This window comes from Jaculus jaculus, chromosome 8, assembly GCF_020740685.1.
Source record: "Jaculus jaculus isolate mJacJac1 chromosome 8, mJacJac1.mat.Y.cur, whole genome shotgun sequence".
Taxonomy (NCBI): domain Eukaryota; kingdom Metazoa; phylum Chordata; class Mammalia; order Rodentia; family Dipodidae; genus Jaculus; species Jaculus jaculus.
Window position 1 is genome coordinate 48,811,940 of NC_059109.1, and position 16,174 is coordinate 48,828,113.

The 16,174-nt window shown below is 40.3% G+C and overlaps 1 protein-coding gene across 3 annotated transcripts in view; it reads left to right on the forward strand.

The window, feature by feature from the left end:
* Positions 1-16,174, forward strand: part of Mpped2 (metallophosphoesterase domain containing 2) — a 191,240-nt gene that overhangs the window by 35,131 nt on the left and 139,935 nt on the right. The gene's annotated exons all lie outside the window — the stretch shown is intronic.

The window sequence follows — 16,174 nt, forward strand, 5'->3', positions numbered from 1 at the left end:
TGGCTGGACTCAGGACCACAGGCCTTTGTCAAGGATGTGCATCCAGAAATCTTACTTGGGCTTGACAGCTTAAAAGCCTTTTGGGGGAGTTCAGCAAAGGGAAATAGGTAAGAAAATTATGACAGAGTAACCCGTAATATCCCATAGCCAGTGAAAATGTTTATATAAGGAGCCTGCAGGACCAATGCATATACTGATGTTATAATGGTTGAAGTGGGGGAGGGGAACATAGAAAAGAGTAAAATCTATAAAATAGCATTTTGAGTACAGAATTATCCCAGTTATATTTAAAAATTCATACCAGAAGAGGAAGTGAAATGATAACAAAATGATACTTGCAGCTGTTTCTGGATGGCAGAAGTATGGACCCATCATTCTTATATGTATATACACACTCTTAATTTTTTTGAAAGTTAATTATCCTTAACTTTAGTAAAGCTACATTTTATGTAATTAGAAGAAAAAAAGCTATTTTATAGTAAAATTTTATATTTTGTAGATCAGGGGCAATCCTATTTCCCTTGCCTTTTTGATTTCTCAGGTGACTCTTGGCTGATTGAATTAGCACAGTACACTGTTTAGCATAGCAGCTACCTGACAGGAGCATTGAGGTGGCAGAGAAGACTTGGCAGCTTTAAGAGTACTAGGTGAATAATGAGCTTTGGAGACGGAGTTAACTGATGATTTGCAAAATGGCATATTTCTTGCAGCTATTGTTTATAATAATGGATCTGTATTTGGAGCATTTCATCAAGGTCAATAGTCAGTACCTTCACCCTTATTAAGTTAAGGCAATCCTGAGAAATTTAGCAGACATAGAAATAGCAACCAAACATTTATAGTTACAATAATTATAGTTTCTTTTCCTCATGCTTAGTGCCTTCTCATTACTTCCTTGCAAAATACTTAGGAAATAACCATTTTATCCTTAATATTAATGTGAGTAAAATGTAGTGGGGTAGTAACTTGACCCCCATCCAGCAGTTGTCAGTTTGTCTCCAAAACTTACTATACTCATAAAGTTTTCTAAGGAGTCTAGTAAAGTTCATGAAGGAATTTATATTAAACCATCTGTTTTTCTTTTAAATGGATAAGACACAGAAGCCAATGGCATTCGAGCCAGTAAAAACACCTAACAAAAAGATAGCATTTTTTAGTTTTTAGAATGCTTTCTGTTTGACATTATCAAAGTTGTCAGAACTAGAATTTCAGAAGTTTATTAGGTCCTTAAAAGTAATGCACTTGAAATATGAAGAAAATTTGTATTTTTCCAAGTTAGCATTGGGTTTTCTTGGAAGAAAGCATTGTCTGGACAGGCAGTATAACAGTGAATTAGCTGAGGAGTCAGACTCTCCTTGTAATTGAGGCATTTTGGTTGATGGAGTCTCTGCCCTTGGGGAAATTACTCAACTTCCTGGCTTAGTGTCTCTCATCTGTAAAATGGGATTAATGACAAATACCTTATGGGGTTCTTTAAAGGAATAGATGAGTTAATGCTCATAAGGTATTTGGCACAGTGTCTGATGCATAATGATGTAGCTATGTTTTACTGTTTTTTATATTTGATATGCACACATGTATATATGCCTGTTTGTATTGTATAGGCACACATGTATTTGTGCATGTGGAGATCTGAGGTGGCTGAATGTCTTTAGTCCACCTTATTAATGGTAGAATGTCACTGAATTCAGAACTTGGTGATTTAGCTAGTTTAGCTATCCAGATAGTTACTATTTTTATTACTGGTAGTTGAGAAGCACAGAGCCTGTACCCAGTTCTACTGCTGACCTTGGCTTGAGCAAGTAGGTCATTTAACCCTCTGGGCCTTATGCTGTCTTGGTAATTAGTAGCAGTGTCCTATAAGGTGAGGAAGAATTAGCACTATGCATCAGGACAATTTTTGAAAAAGTATGGCTCCTCCACCAATGTACATGGTAAAGATGGAGAACAGCAGACAGGCCAGAAGTGTCAAGCCATTAACTTGGATTTAAATTCAGTGTGCACAGAGCAAGTTGATTAAGTTATCTTTTTTGTTGTGTTTATTTATTTATTTGAGAACAACAGAGAGAGAAAGAGGGAGGGAAGAAAGGAAGGAGGGAGGGAGAGAGAGAGAGGGAGAGAATGGGCACGCCAGGGCCTCTAGCCACTGCAAATGAACTCCAGATGCATGTGCCTCCTTGTGCATCCTGCTTATGTGGGTCCTGGGGCATCAAGCCTCGAACAAGGGTCCTTAGGCTTCACAGGCAAGCACTTAGCCGCTAAGCCATCTCTCTAGCCCCTGAGTAAGTAATTTGCCTGATGTGGCTTCCCATCAAGGGAGGGCCTATCCTAGATAGGAGCTTACTCCATCTTTTCCCAGGCCATTCCTTCTGATAGGCAGGGGGCTCTGGGGCAGGCCTGCTATTGTCTGTTCTTTTTTTCTGAGAGCCAAAGGAGAATAGGAAGAGCCCATTGCTTTCAGCTGTGCAAGATGTGGAAGCACAAAGAATCTGTCCATATCCTTCAAGTCAAGTACACCCACTGATAAATTACTTGCATTTTAAATCGCCACTAGTGCTCAACAAAGTTTTGAACTGAAAAACTCACATTGCAATTCTTGGTTATTCTCCTAATTCCCATAATGGGAGTATTGACTGGCCCTGGTCCTGTAGTAATCATTTAAGAGTCAGAGCAAACAAAGTGAAATTATGTTCTATTCCCACTGCTCCTATTGACATGGGTCCAGCACTCTGGAAGTGCTTGTGGTATGGTGATCTGCTAAAATGAGAGAGAAAGACAGTAAATTCTTCGGAGCCAAAGGCTGACTTGTAGTTGGGGATTATAAATCTTTTCAGGAACTGTTTTTCAGGTTTCTGTGAACCCTAGATTCCTACAAGACTAGCTGTTGTGTCCACCTAACAACTGTAGCCCCAGTGCTTGCATACTCAGTCCATCAGCTGGGTACGCTCTCCATCCATGGATATTTAGATGCATTTCCTGTTAAAGTGTTGTCTTTGTGGCACAAGGAGATGGCTTAGCAGATAAGAGTGCTTGCTGCTCAAGTGTTAAGGACCTGAATTTGATCTCCAGAACCTTTTTGAAAACCCAGGCATGGTCTTGCATGCCTATAACCCCAAAGCTGAGGAAGGTGAAGGCAGGAAGATCAAGATCATGGGGTTCACTGGTCAGCAAGTCTAACTGAACAGTGGTAAGTTCCAAGGTCAGAGAGAGACTCTGTCTCATGGAAATAAAGCAGTAGAAGAGGGTACCTGATGTCCTTCTCTAGCCTCTGCACACATGGGCTCAGGGCACACACATTTGCACAATCATGTGCATATCCTACACACATGTGTACACACATGCACATACACATCTGTACCGTTGTCTAAAAAGCTATTTTGAAGGTTTGATAGGGGCTACTATGTCCTTATTTTTTGTTTATTTTTAAACAGCAAGTGATATGGGAGTAAGAAAGGGTCAGATTCAAACTTTGCAAGTTCCCTTAACCACACCTCCCCCCTACCAAAGGATTTAAAAACAGACTGTAAGTCTGAAAATTTTCAAGGCTAACTTTCTCACATGCAAGAGAAAAATTATTGCACTGCCCTTTAGCTAAGTATACTCACTCAGCCTTTATGGATGGTGGCAATCACGTGTTCATCTCTCCTGAGATCCGGAGCTTGAAACAATTACTAGGCAGAACTTCAGAGTCGGAGGCTGGGAAGATAGCTGATACCAGGGCATGAGCAGTCCCTGGCCAGAGTGATTTTTTTTTTCTTTTTTGAGGAAAGGGTGTTCCTTCCAAAAAAGGAAAATTGACTGATTCACTTCTCATCTGCCTTGTCACTGATCAAGCAGGTATAGCTGGCACTGGAGTCCCAACAGACCTTCAGAGATGTACAATACACAGTTTTGTAGAATGCACATGTAACGATAGTGGCTCTTCCATGGTTAATATTCCCATGGGTTTATGAGGGGAAGAACCGTAAGAACTATGCAAACAGGGTGAATGAAGATTTTCTAGTAAACCTTGAGCAAATGTTGACATAGAACTGAGGATTATGTTAGTTTATTCCTCCAGGCAAAGTATCCAAAAAAGTGACCAATTTGAAATAGAACAGGGAAGATTTTTATGCAGACCATCATGAGTTTCAATAAAACATAGAAATGAGATATAATAAGGCACAGAAAACAACAGATCTGTTCAAGATTAAAACCAGAGTCTGATGCGATTTGTGTACTATCTTTTGTTTATAATTTAAAAAAAAATTAATTGATTTATTTGCAAGCAGAGAGAGAAAGAATGAGAATGGGTGCACCAGGACCTTCAGCCACTGCAAACTCCAAATGCATGCATCACTTTGTGTATCTGCCATTATATGGGTTCTGGGGAATGGAATTCAGGTTGTTTGGCTTTGCAAGCAAGTGCCTTAACTGCTAATCCATTTTTCCACTGCATTGTGCACTATCTTAATGTGTGTGCAGGTATGTGTGTGTTTTGTATGCCTGTAAGCCAGTTGTTACAATAAATTGATTGCTCTGTATAAAATAGGATCTATACTTTGGGTTCAAATATTCTTAGCTAATACATTTTTACTGTTTATAAAGTGTGGAGTACAGTAACCACTTGTTCCTCAAAGGCACTGGACAGGTTAAGTAGCCTATCATCATGATGATTCAGGGTCTAGGGTGTGAAAATTGGCATCTGGATAATACATTCCTGTAGAACACATTGCACATCTCTGTGAAGCATAGGTACAAGATTTAACACAGGAAACTTCACTTTATAAATGCAGTGCCAGCTAGGAAATTGTCTTTGTAAATTTGGTCTATGACTCACCTTTCTTGACCTTTTCTCATTTCCCTTTCTTTCACCCCTCAATTCCCTGAATTTAAATCCTGTTCTTTTTATGTTGAAAAATTTTACTGTTTTTCTCTACTATTAGACTACGAATCTGTCATGGCCCACATAGAATGTGTTCTTGCTTTTCAACCCTGCCACATCCCTAAATAATTCCTTTCATCAGCATTCCTCACAGAAGCATCTCAGTAATGATGTCTAAACCTTTTGGATCACGTCATGTTCTCTGGGCTCTTTGCAAGCATATCCTAGTTTGGTTTTGCTATGACAGTACATTGGACAGAGCATTTGTAAAGAACAAAAATCTACTCTTCATGGTTCTGGTTCAGGGGGCTGCGAAGTCCAGTATCCAGGTGTTGGCATCTGGAGAGGTCTCTCATGCTTGTGTTATCTCAAGGCAGGCAGAAAGCAGGAAGGTGAGAAAGAGGGAGGGATGGAAGGAGAGAGCAAGACGGCCAAACTTGCTTTTATTAACAAAACCTACTCTCCAGGTAAAGAGCCACTGCTATGGTAGCACCACTGATAATGTCTGCAGAGGCAAAGGTCTCACTGCAGTCAGTATTTCACTGGGGATTAGGTTTTCAACACATGTGCACATGCTTTAGGAGAATACCTGAACTGTAGCAATGCTGCAGTTACTCCTTTTGAAAATCAGTCAGGAGGACTTCCGGTTAAGATGGCGGCGTAGGTACCAAGCCAAAGAAGCCTACGGGGGAAAAAAGACCAAAAAAACTCAGCAAAATACACACTTTTACTAAAAAAGTGAGGTGTATAGGAAATTGAAGCAGCAGCGGAGAAGTAGAAGAGATCCAGAGCATCCAGAGCCCGCACAGGCCAGCAAAAACGGCCCTAGCAGCTCTGCCAACCGTGGCGGTGGCAGCAGCGCACCAGAAAGCGGCCAGACTCGGCTCAAGCCGCAGGAAAAGCCAGGTGCAGGAGCTTCCCCTCACACCGCGCTCTCCGCAACTCGGGAAACGTGAAGGGAGAGCAGCAGTGAGCAGTGGAGGAGCAGATCGCGAAGTAGAAGAACACGTGGAACAGCGAGAGAACCAGAGCAGCTGTGGCTCCCTCCCCTCCCCCACTGCCTGAGCCCAGCTCCGGCAAACAGAGCAGCGTCCTGGGACCTGGCCACGCCAACTTGAGCCAACAGCGGGACCCAAGCAGGAGCAGAGTTTGGCAGCAATACCAGCACCTCTGGCACTGGTAACAGCGGCCCCAGCAGCAGCAGACCCAGGAGCAGCAGCAGCAGCAGGTCCCACAGCAGCAGCTTCAGTGGCAGCAGCAGCGGTGGGCCCAGCAGCAGCAGCTTCAGTAGCAGTGGCTACAGACCCAGCAGCGGCAGCTTTAGTAGCAGCAGTTCCAGCAGCAGGGGTGCTGATCTGCAGGGCCACACTTGCCAGGCTCAGTTTGCCCCGCAGGAAAAGCCAGTGCCTAGCTCCAGAAATCAGAACAGCAGCCTGACGACCCAGGCAGCGACTTGACTGAGACCAAAATCATCCAAGGTAACTGGGATTGCACCAGGGAAGGGTCTCACCTGGTCGCAAGCTGACTTGGATCCCTCAACAGACCAGAAATCTTAACCTCTTAGTTGATAGAGGATCTGGTCGTTATAATAACTACTCTTGCATACATACTTGGGGCTGTTTTGGATTGAATGTGTACAGTGTTTAGTTAAATTTTAGAATCTACCTGTATTTTATTCCACTCAGCCTGCTTGAATACTCCCATAGCATGGACACTCAACCCCTAGGAACACCTTTATAGATATTCTGAGAGTCTTAAGAGCCACACCTAACACCTTAAGCTCCTACCCTGAAAATATATAACATCAAATCAATTGATACAGCTAAGAATACCCAGCTGGCCAGAAAACCCAAGCTTTAACTTAATCCAAGATGCAAAAATATATACATTATAAGACAAGAACAAGATGATATAAATCCACCTAAAAGTGTTAATGCATCAGAAATGTCCTCCAGTGAGAACGAGTTAGAGGAAATGCCTGAGAAAAAGTTCAAAAGAATGATTATAAATATGTTCAAAGAGGTCAAAGAACAAATCAAAAGAATCAAAGAAGAAATCAAAGAGGAAATCAAAGGAATCAAAGAAGACGCAGGACACCAATTTCATGAAATAAAGAAGGCAATACAAGACATAAATAAGGAAATAGAAATAATAAAGAAAAACCAGTCAAAATTACTAGCAATGAAGAACACAGTTAATGAAATAAAAAACTCTGTAGAAAATCAGTCAGCCTTATGAAGCAGTCACTATTATCCCCAGTCAACAGATGGGATAACGGAGGCTTAGGGAAGTTTAGTAGTGTGTCCAGGGTCACAACAGTGGCAGAAACCTGGTCCACACACAAGTCTTGTGCATTCCCTAAGTGACTTGAATGACCCTTGCAGTGATTCTGAAACATTTTGTTCTTTCTCACCATTCCATTCCCCATGAATGTGTGTATATGCATGTATGGGGGTAAGTGTGTGTCTGTGTGTGTGTGTGTGTGTGTATACACACACACATACATATATATATATATATATATGTACATACATACATACATACACACACATATATATATACACACCATGTTGATCATGCTTTGGTATGCATGCACTCCCAAATGAATGAAAATATGAGACTCAAGATGGTAAAAATGCCATGATGGTCATCTCTATATACACATGTAAAAGGAACACTTTGCCAAATTTTTTAAGTTGTATAACAGCAAGTCTATAGGACAACCATAACTTATGTGAAATAAAATAATGTCAAATTAATTTACAAGTACATGCAAAACTAGAGCAAATGTAAGGTGAGCGTCTATAGTTAAGAATTATTTGCATCTCTTTCCATGGTTTGTAGGCTACAAAGGTGGTTATAAAGTAGCCAAAATACTGAAGTCTGTATCCCTACTGAATAGAGCACTACAATAAAAGATGCTGTAATATTTTGTCTGCATTTGTGAGGAACATAGGTATATGATTCAAGCAGACCAGAATCCAAATCTAAACCTCCAAGGTGAATATTTGACCTTAAATAAAGCTTGGAGAATATGAAAAAGCACACGTATAGATATAACAGGGATTTTGAGAATAATACAGGAAGAGCCCCTGGCACATTGTAGATATGTACTGCTAATTATTAGATATTATTAGCAAATAGAACAGGCATCAAAGTATCTCATGTAAAGTTGTTAATAAATGTTTGTTGAGTGACTGAATCGGGAGACAAGAAGAAACTTTACTGTTGAACTTCTAGTCATGCCTTTCCAAAATACATTTTTTTGCAGTCCTCCTTGAAAGCTAGCAAATGAAGGAGAGTCTTTCTGAATTCTGTGTATCTGCTCAAAGACAGGTCTTCAAAAAGGAACCCAATTGTCATCCCTCCCCTGCCCAGGAGTTCTGTCAACCAAAGAAAACTGACTTTTACCACAGAAGAGGAGATGGATGCTGACAAAGGCTCCAAACTTCATTACAGCTCTTCTGTTTCCCATCTCTTTTTCCAGGGCCCATTCCTCTTTTCCTAAAAATCCCCAGCCTTTAAGTTATTTATAATTGTCTCCCTTTCCCTTATGAAAAGATTTAACTCCTTTCTTATAGGCTTTGTAAAATTTATCTCTGTGACCCGTACTTTAAAGGCCTAGATAGTAAACATTTTAGGCTTTTCAAGCCATTTGGTATTTGTTGCAACTATAAAAATCTGCTGTCTTTTTCCTTAACATCTTAAAAGCAGTCATAGATATTATTTAAATACATGACTAGTTGTGTACCAGTAAAATATTACAAAAACTGGCATTGGGATGGATTTTTACCTATGAGCTGAGGTTTGTGACCACTAGACTAAATGGATAAGGTGAACTAATTCAAAAGCTTAGGAAGTAGAACTAATTACCTATCATTCCTATTGGAAGATCTTGCCAGAATCCCTTAGCAGGAAACCACAGGAAAGTTTGACCAGTGCTAACAAAAAGTTTTAACACAATTTGTAGGTGGTATTACCTTTGTTATTGGTAGAAGTAAGTTGACCCCTGGGTTTCCAGTCAGTCCTGCCTTGAAATCTCTTCTCATCTACACACTAGCTGGGTGACTGTGAGCAAACCTTCATCATGTGCATAGTTTGCACATATAGTAACCCTTGGCCTTCATGGGTCATATACATGAAGAAAAACTTTACCTGGATAGTATTTATCTACAGAACGGGCAATAGATTTCACTTGTTCTTTGTGTGGGATGAACGTAATCTTTTAAAAGTGTTTTAGTTATTTACATGCAAGCGGAAATGGGGAGAGGGAGAGCAGAGAAAGAGAGTGAGAAAGAGAGAAAAAATTGGTGCACTAGGGCTTCCTGCCACAGCAAATGAATTTCATATTCATACACCACTTTGTGCATATGGCTTTACATGGTTACTGGGGAATCTAACTCAGACAGTTGGAGTTTGCAAGCAAGCCCCTTTAACCACTGAGCAGTCTTCATCCCTAGGTGTAATTTATATAGCTAATTAGTGGATTGGGTATTTCAGCAGGGGATAAAAATATATAGGATAAAAGTATTGTCTTAAAACACTCTTCAGTGACATAAATATTAAATTTAAAAGTGACTTTTATTGGGTTAATTTTGATGGGTTAATAAATGTTAGAACTATAGCAAAAAGACATACACATGTATATTTGAGTTGAAACATACTCAAGTGATTTTTAGTATTTGTAAGTTTTTGCTGTTAGCATGATTAATTCTGTCAAAGTATCAACTCAAACCAAAGTTGGAAAAAAACAAACAATACAGCCCACTAAAATGCAGCTAAAATGGCTGTAATATGCACTTCAAATAAGGGCCATTAGTCATGCAAACATGAAGTTACCTAAACTTCTGACAAACACTGTTAACTGAACAGTGCCATGCTTTAACAGCTACCTGTGAGGCATTAGCTTTGATGAGTTAGAAAGATAGAATTTTGTTTCATTTTGGCAGTTCTCATACGAAAAAGTAAAACAACTTACAGTAACACTCTCATGAACTGCACCCTTCCCACAGCTTTTTTTTTTTTAAGTTTGTTTTCTTCCTGTCCCTTATAGTCCTTCCTACTGTACTGAACAAGGACAGGTCTGTCACGTGGGTCAGTGTTAAAGAAATGTACCATATTTTCTTCTTGAAGCTGCCATTGTAGTTGTTGATTTAAAAACTGGGCACCACCTTAGGACAGGACAGATATGTGTGGGGTATGTGAGTAGAGGGTAGGAGCAGACATTGAGCAGTCAGCCTGGGCAGAGCCAGGCCCTTGCCTGTGTCTTTACCACACTGCTGCATTCCTAGCTCACTTTCCTCACGTGTACAGAGAGGACTTAGCTGGTATGAGGGCTGGATGAACACAGTCCATGCTAAGGGAACTGCACAGTCATTCACCTCTAAGTAAAAACACGTGGGTGTTTTGTCATGATGATGATCTTGTTTTAGACAAAACAACTCTATGTGTGTCATAAAAAAGAGGCATGAGACAGAACTGCAGGACTTCAGAGCTCAGTCCTCCCTGATGGTACAGGGCGACATGCCTGTGATAATGCTTCTGTTTATATCCTCACTTCTCAATTGCCTTTCTTATATCCTTTCATTTCTCTTCTCCTTGTGCTTCAGTCTGATTTTATGACTGTGTGTCTAAGTTTCTTTCAGTCAGTTCTGAGCCAACCTCTCCCCCAGCAGTCCCCTCCTGCACTTTGTACCCCCATTAGTTTTCTAAAAGTCGGCTTTCTAGTGGCGCTCTAAAGCTCCTGGTGGGAGGAGGCAGGGAGATGTTCCTTTGCTGCTTCGAGGTGTGGCTCAAGCCCCACAGCCTGGAGCTCTCAGGTTCAAGCTCTAATCCCACTGGAAAACAAAACTGCTCCTGCTCATTGTCCTTCAGTCAGACTCACAAGTGTCTAAATATGCTGAGCAGCTCTACCATCTTTATCAGTCCCAGACATCCCTTATTTCTTCTTGAGTTTAAAACTCCCGTGCTCCCACACTGCTTTCAACACCAGGTCAAGTCTCAAGTCCAAGTCATTCTGAGCCCTTGTTTAAGAGTAACAATCCTTTGCCTCTCTCCCTTGACATTGGCATTGTGTTCTGGGCCCCCTGTGATGTTCTGTCCATCCTAGCCTATAAGCAGTACCAGATATTTTGTCCTTTATCTCACAGCATCTTGAATGTCCTTGAGTGTTTTTTCTAAATCTTACATTTACATATCATATGGGCCGTGTCACCCCTGCTAATAGCTGCTTCTCCAGTACCTAACAGAGCCCATAGACCGTAGGAGATGTTCATTAAATGCTTAACAGATAGTGGAGTCACTGCTGGGCAGTTACCAGTTATGTCTGTAGCATTTTTAAATGGTGAGTTGATAACAATTGCTAAGTTTTTGAAGATTCTTTGCCCCCTCAGTGCTTACCATGGTGCCTGACACATAACTAAGTACTGAAGAAATGATTGTTGACTTCCTGCCTGAGTTACTGACTGGGTGGAATACTGGGCACTTAGAATAGTGTCACATGCTTTCTTTTCTCAGATACAAGGGCCATGACCCCAAATTTTAAACTGATCAATATGGTTGGTACATTAGAGAAGAGGTAAACATTTAACTCCAGTGGGTTAAATATGCCATCTGAGAGACTTGATGGCCGACACAGTAGCCAGCCAGGTGGGGTATATAAGCACTTCCACTGGCAATACACTGGGAGGGGGACCATGCATTCATATTGCATGCAGTGTTCAAAGAATTAAATTGTTGCCATTTCATATTCATTGAACATCAGCACTGTACTTTTGTACTCAGAAAAAATAGAGGAGACATGCAGTGGGCTTTGTTAGCTATAATTAGTTTGCAGTAGAACAGCATTGATACAAGCAGTTCAGCAGGTCCAGGGCAGCAGTGTCCTCAGTACAAGTGGAAATGTATTTATACCTTGGGTTCTGTCTTGTTTGAAGTGTTTCAGCACCACCACTGTTCTGGGGAATGAGATGAAACCAGGAGAATGTCAGCATCTTGTAGTTTTAGGGAAAAGAGAACAGCCCTATTTTGGAAGCACTTTTGTTAATCATATATCCATTCATTTTGGTTTTGTGTGCTTTCTAGAATTTTGGCTTCTTTGTTCTCTTTTGCAGTAGGTATTCCTGGAAGCTCTGCCTGTAGTCTTGAGTTTCAATTTTACTCTTTTAAACATAAATTCTTGCTAGTTTCTTTGTAGATTTGAGTGGATCTGAGCTGCATTTAACATGGTCTGTTAAAGCAGACAGTGAAATTGCAAAGAGCAAGGAGATGTTTTAATGACATCAAAATGCAAGCATGGAGATTCATGTCCATAATCCTAACATTAGAGAAGCAGAGGCAGGAAGATAAAAAGTACCCGAGGCCAGCCTCTGCTACATAGTGAGTTTGTAGCCAGCCTATTATACATGAGACACTGTCTCAAAAAGAAAGAAAGAAAAAGAAAGAAAGAAACAAAGAAAGAAAGAGAAGGAAGGGAGGGAGGGAGGACAAAAGAAAGAAGAAAAGGAAGCAATGTCAGAAACAGAATTTCTTATTCTTTTGAAGTCATTGCCTAGTGGACAATGACATATGAACAGCACAGTTGTTTATGGAGCCCTGGGGTCATTGGACTTTTTTCATAGGTGTGGAAGAAGGGAGTGACTTGCCCAGGGTCACACAGATTGTAGACAAATGCAGTAAAAAGCACAGTGTCTGGATGACATAACTCAGGCTCATATTAAGGCTGATAAGCCAAGTAGCTTCTCTTTAGAGATGTGTTTAGAATCATGCATTTGTGCTTGTGACAATGATTCTGAGAATGAAAGTCACTTATGTCTTGAGTGGTATTTTAAAAATCAAACTTTTATACTCTCTATGTCCTTAGTGAAGTATAAAATGTAAATTATTTTGAGATATTTTAGGAAATTTCATATGATTAGGAACTTTCATGAGAATTTGAGATCACTGTAGGGAGAGCTTCAACTTGAGCATTTTTCAATAATTTTGAGCAATCTATTTAAACATTCATGGCCACCAGTGTCTAGGGGACTGGCTTGCTGGCACTTTACCATTTTAAAAGGCACATTTATTCTTTAAGTGCAGATAGATTCCAAAATTCAGTAGGTGGAAAGAGGAGTGATTTGAAAGTTAGGAACCTGAATTTTATCTCTGACAGTGATTCCTTATGGGGAATAAGCCATTTTATAATTATCTGTGCTTTCTAAAGTATATCTTATTGGTATTGGTATGTTTCAGAGTGGATGAATCTGAAGATTAAAATTTAAAAAAATGGGCTGGAGAGATGGTATTGGGGTTCCTGGATCATATCCTCATACATGCGCCTCATTTACCCATTGAGTCATCTCTCTTGTCCTTAAATAAGATGCTTAATACTTAAGAGTTTATTTTAACATGTAATTCAAAGTAAGACAAGAATATCTGATTCATGACTTCATGGATAATAATATTTAGGGCAAAAATGCCAAAATACTTATGTGAAAACTTAAATACCAAAATTAAGTAATATTTAAAAATTAAGTAATAGTAAAAATAGGTAAGGCAATTGAGGAATGCATCTTGAAGGTGGTACTTGAAGAAGTAAGACAGGATTAGAGGATCTCTGAGTTCCCTTCATATTCTGTCAGCTTAAGCCTAGTTGTTGTTTGTTCTGGTTGTGGTCAGGTTCCCATTTGTCTTTATCAAACAAAATGTCTAGGTTTGATGGCATAATATCAGAAATACAATTTAAGCTTTCATGCTGTCTAAATTTTCTCTATGAGAATGAAAGATTTAATGTCATACTGGAAGGCTTTGGTAGATAAAATCAGTGGCATGCATAAGTACTGCATCAGGCTTTTAAAGTGGTATAGGAGATGCTATACACCCTGAGATCTTGTTAAAGACCTTGGTAAGGATGATGCTGTATGCTCATGCTGAGTCATAGGCTGATAGTTGATGAGAGGGCCTTATTGTACACATGGTCTTACTGCACTTCTGAGGAGGGCTTTGCTGAAGATCTATCAGTGAGGTTTGGGATGCTGTTTGAATTTGTTATTGAAAACAAAATACAAAATATGTCCCCAAGAAGAGTCCGTGATAGGGAGCTGCAGTATTTTTTTTTTAATTTTCATTGGATCAAAACCACCAACATATCAATATTATGTAAATGTGAATGCCTCATTTATTGAATATGCATTGTCATATGCAAGCATTTGATGATCATCCTTCAGTAATAAGATCTGAAACTTGGCACAAGACTTGGGCCTCCTTTGAGAAATCTATCAATGTGGGCAGCACTGCCATCTCTCTCTAGCTTGGATTAGCACATGTACTTGTTGGCATTTGTCATTGATCTGTGAGCTCACATAGACAGTGAATTCTGACACTGCAAATAGAGAGGTGCTGACCAAAGCGGTGTTAAGTAGGAAAGGACTGCAAGGGCTCTGGATTCTCCGCCACACAAGGAAAAAATGAAGAAAAGATTTTGGGAGGCCAAGGCATTAAAATATATGTTCAAATACTTGAACTGTTACAGGGAAAAGGGACTGGATTCTCATTCTCTTGTTTTAGAATGAAGATTAAGAAACAGTGGCAGGAAGGAAGTATATCTGTTGTTCAGACCAGGAATTATGTGTCCAACACAGGGCTAACTGTATGTATGTGATATCCTTTAATTCACGTAAAATCCCTCGCTGGTGGGTGGGGTGTTGTTATTATATAAGAGGAGATAAAGGCCAGAGAAACTGATATTCCTACTACAACTCTGTGTGTGTGTGTGTAAGTGATGGGGGGGGAGAGAAAGCAAGAGCGAGCACGAGAGTGAGAGAGAGAGAAAGATGCTGAGTGTAGAACTCAGGACCTTATGTATGCTGTCCAAAAACTACCTCTGAGTGTACCCTCAGCCTTACTCTCTTACTCTAAAAATGCTCCACACTGAATGAATAGCTATTGTGTGTCAGACACTCTTAAATTCTTTAAGTGTATCACTGTTTTAATTCTCACAATACTCTTAGGAGGTAGGCAGTATTATATCCACGCCAATGATGAAAGCAAGGCAAAGGGTTAAGTTGCTTATGTGGTGTCACATCACGATGAGTTGAATCTGAAATGTTCCCCAAAGGTCATTTGCCAAAGGTTTGGTTTCCAGCCTGTGATACTGTGGGGCAGGGGAGACAACCTCCTGTAGGAGATATAGCTAGTAGAAGGAAATGAGGTTATTGGAGGCATACCTTTGAAGTAGTGGGCCGGAGCTCTTTCTGTCTTTCACTTCCTGACCACCATGAAGTGAGTAGCTCTGCTCTCCCTCACGCTCCCTGCCATGATACTTGGCACTACTACAGGCCTATAGCAAAAGAAGAAACAAAAACCCTAGTGATCATGGACTACAACCTTGGAATTTGTGAATCAAAATCTTTCTTCCATTTAAATTGTTGATCTCATGTATATTTGTCACTGGGACCGTAGGCTGATATACTGTGAGTAAGTGTGAAGTGGGATTCAGGACTAGGCACACTTCATCCTTGTCATTCTCTATTTTCAGAATATGGGCTTTGTGCATCCACATGTGACAGTATTTTTTTTTCCCATCAGCATAATGAATTAGGCATTGCTATTCCTGTTTTAAAAGAGTTAAGGAACTTGCCTAAAGCAAATCACATAGAAGTGTTACTCAGCACTGCTGTCTCTGGACCATGCTGATCTTTCTTAGAGTTATGAAATCTGGAGCAGAAACTTTCTAATGAAGAGAGGTTTTGACAGCCAGAAAGGATTGCACTGGGGGATGGGAGGGAGCTTGGGGCCTCCTGTTCCTGGAAACCTAAGAATGAAAATGTGTGTCAGTAAGCCAGAATGGGTAAAGGGGATTCAAGAGTCATATAGTGTTGAACCAGATGCCACTTTGTCCTTTCCTGGGATTGTACAGTGTTGTATTTCCTTCTCACCTTCCCATGCCATCTTGTTTTCCCCTGGGAGTACTCAAAAGTTTGTGCAAATCTGGCTCTGATATTTGAATCTGGCTCTGGGGCTTAGATTGCCTTGGTAAGATATTCATTTGCTAGGAGATTTGACATAATGCCTTGAGGGAAATGTTGCAGTCATCTGAGAAGTCACCAGCACAAACAGTAAGTGGGCAAGTTGTTAGATAAGGAGAATGGAGTGTGAGTCTTCATACAATGGGAGCAGGTAGTCAGTCTGCAGGCAGCTGGGTTTCACTATATACTTTCACAACAAAAATGCCTGGTTGTCATAAAGTGTCTTTTCAAGGTGTTTATCAAATGCCGAGTTTGAGAGTAGTCATTTCCCTTGGGTTGTCTTAACTTTAATTACAACTTGCTC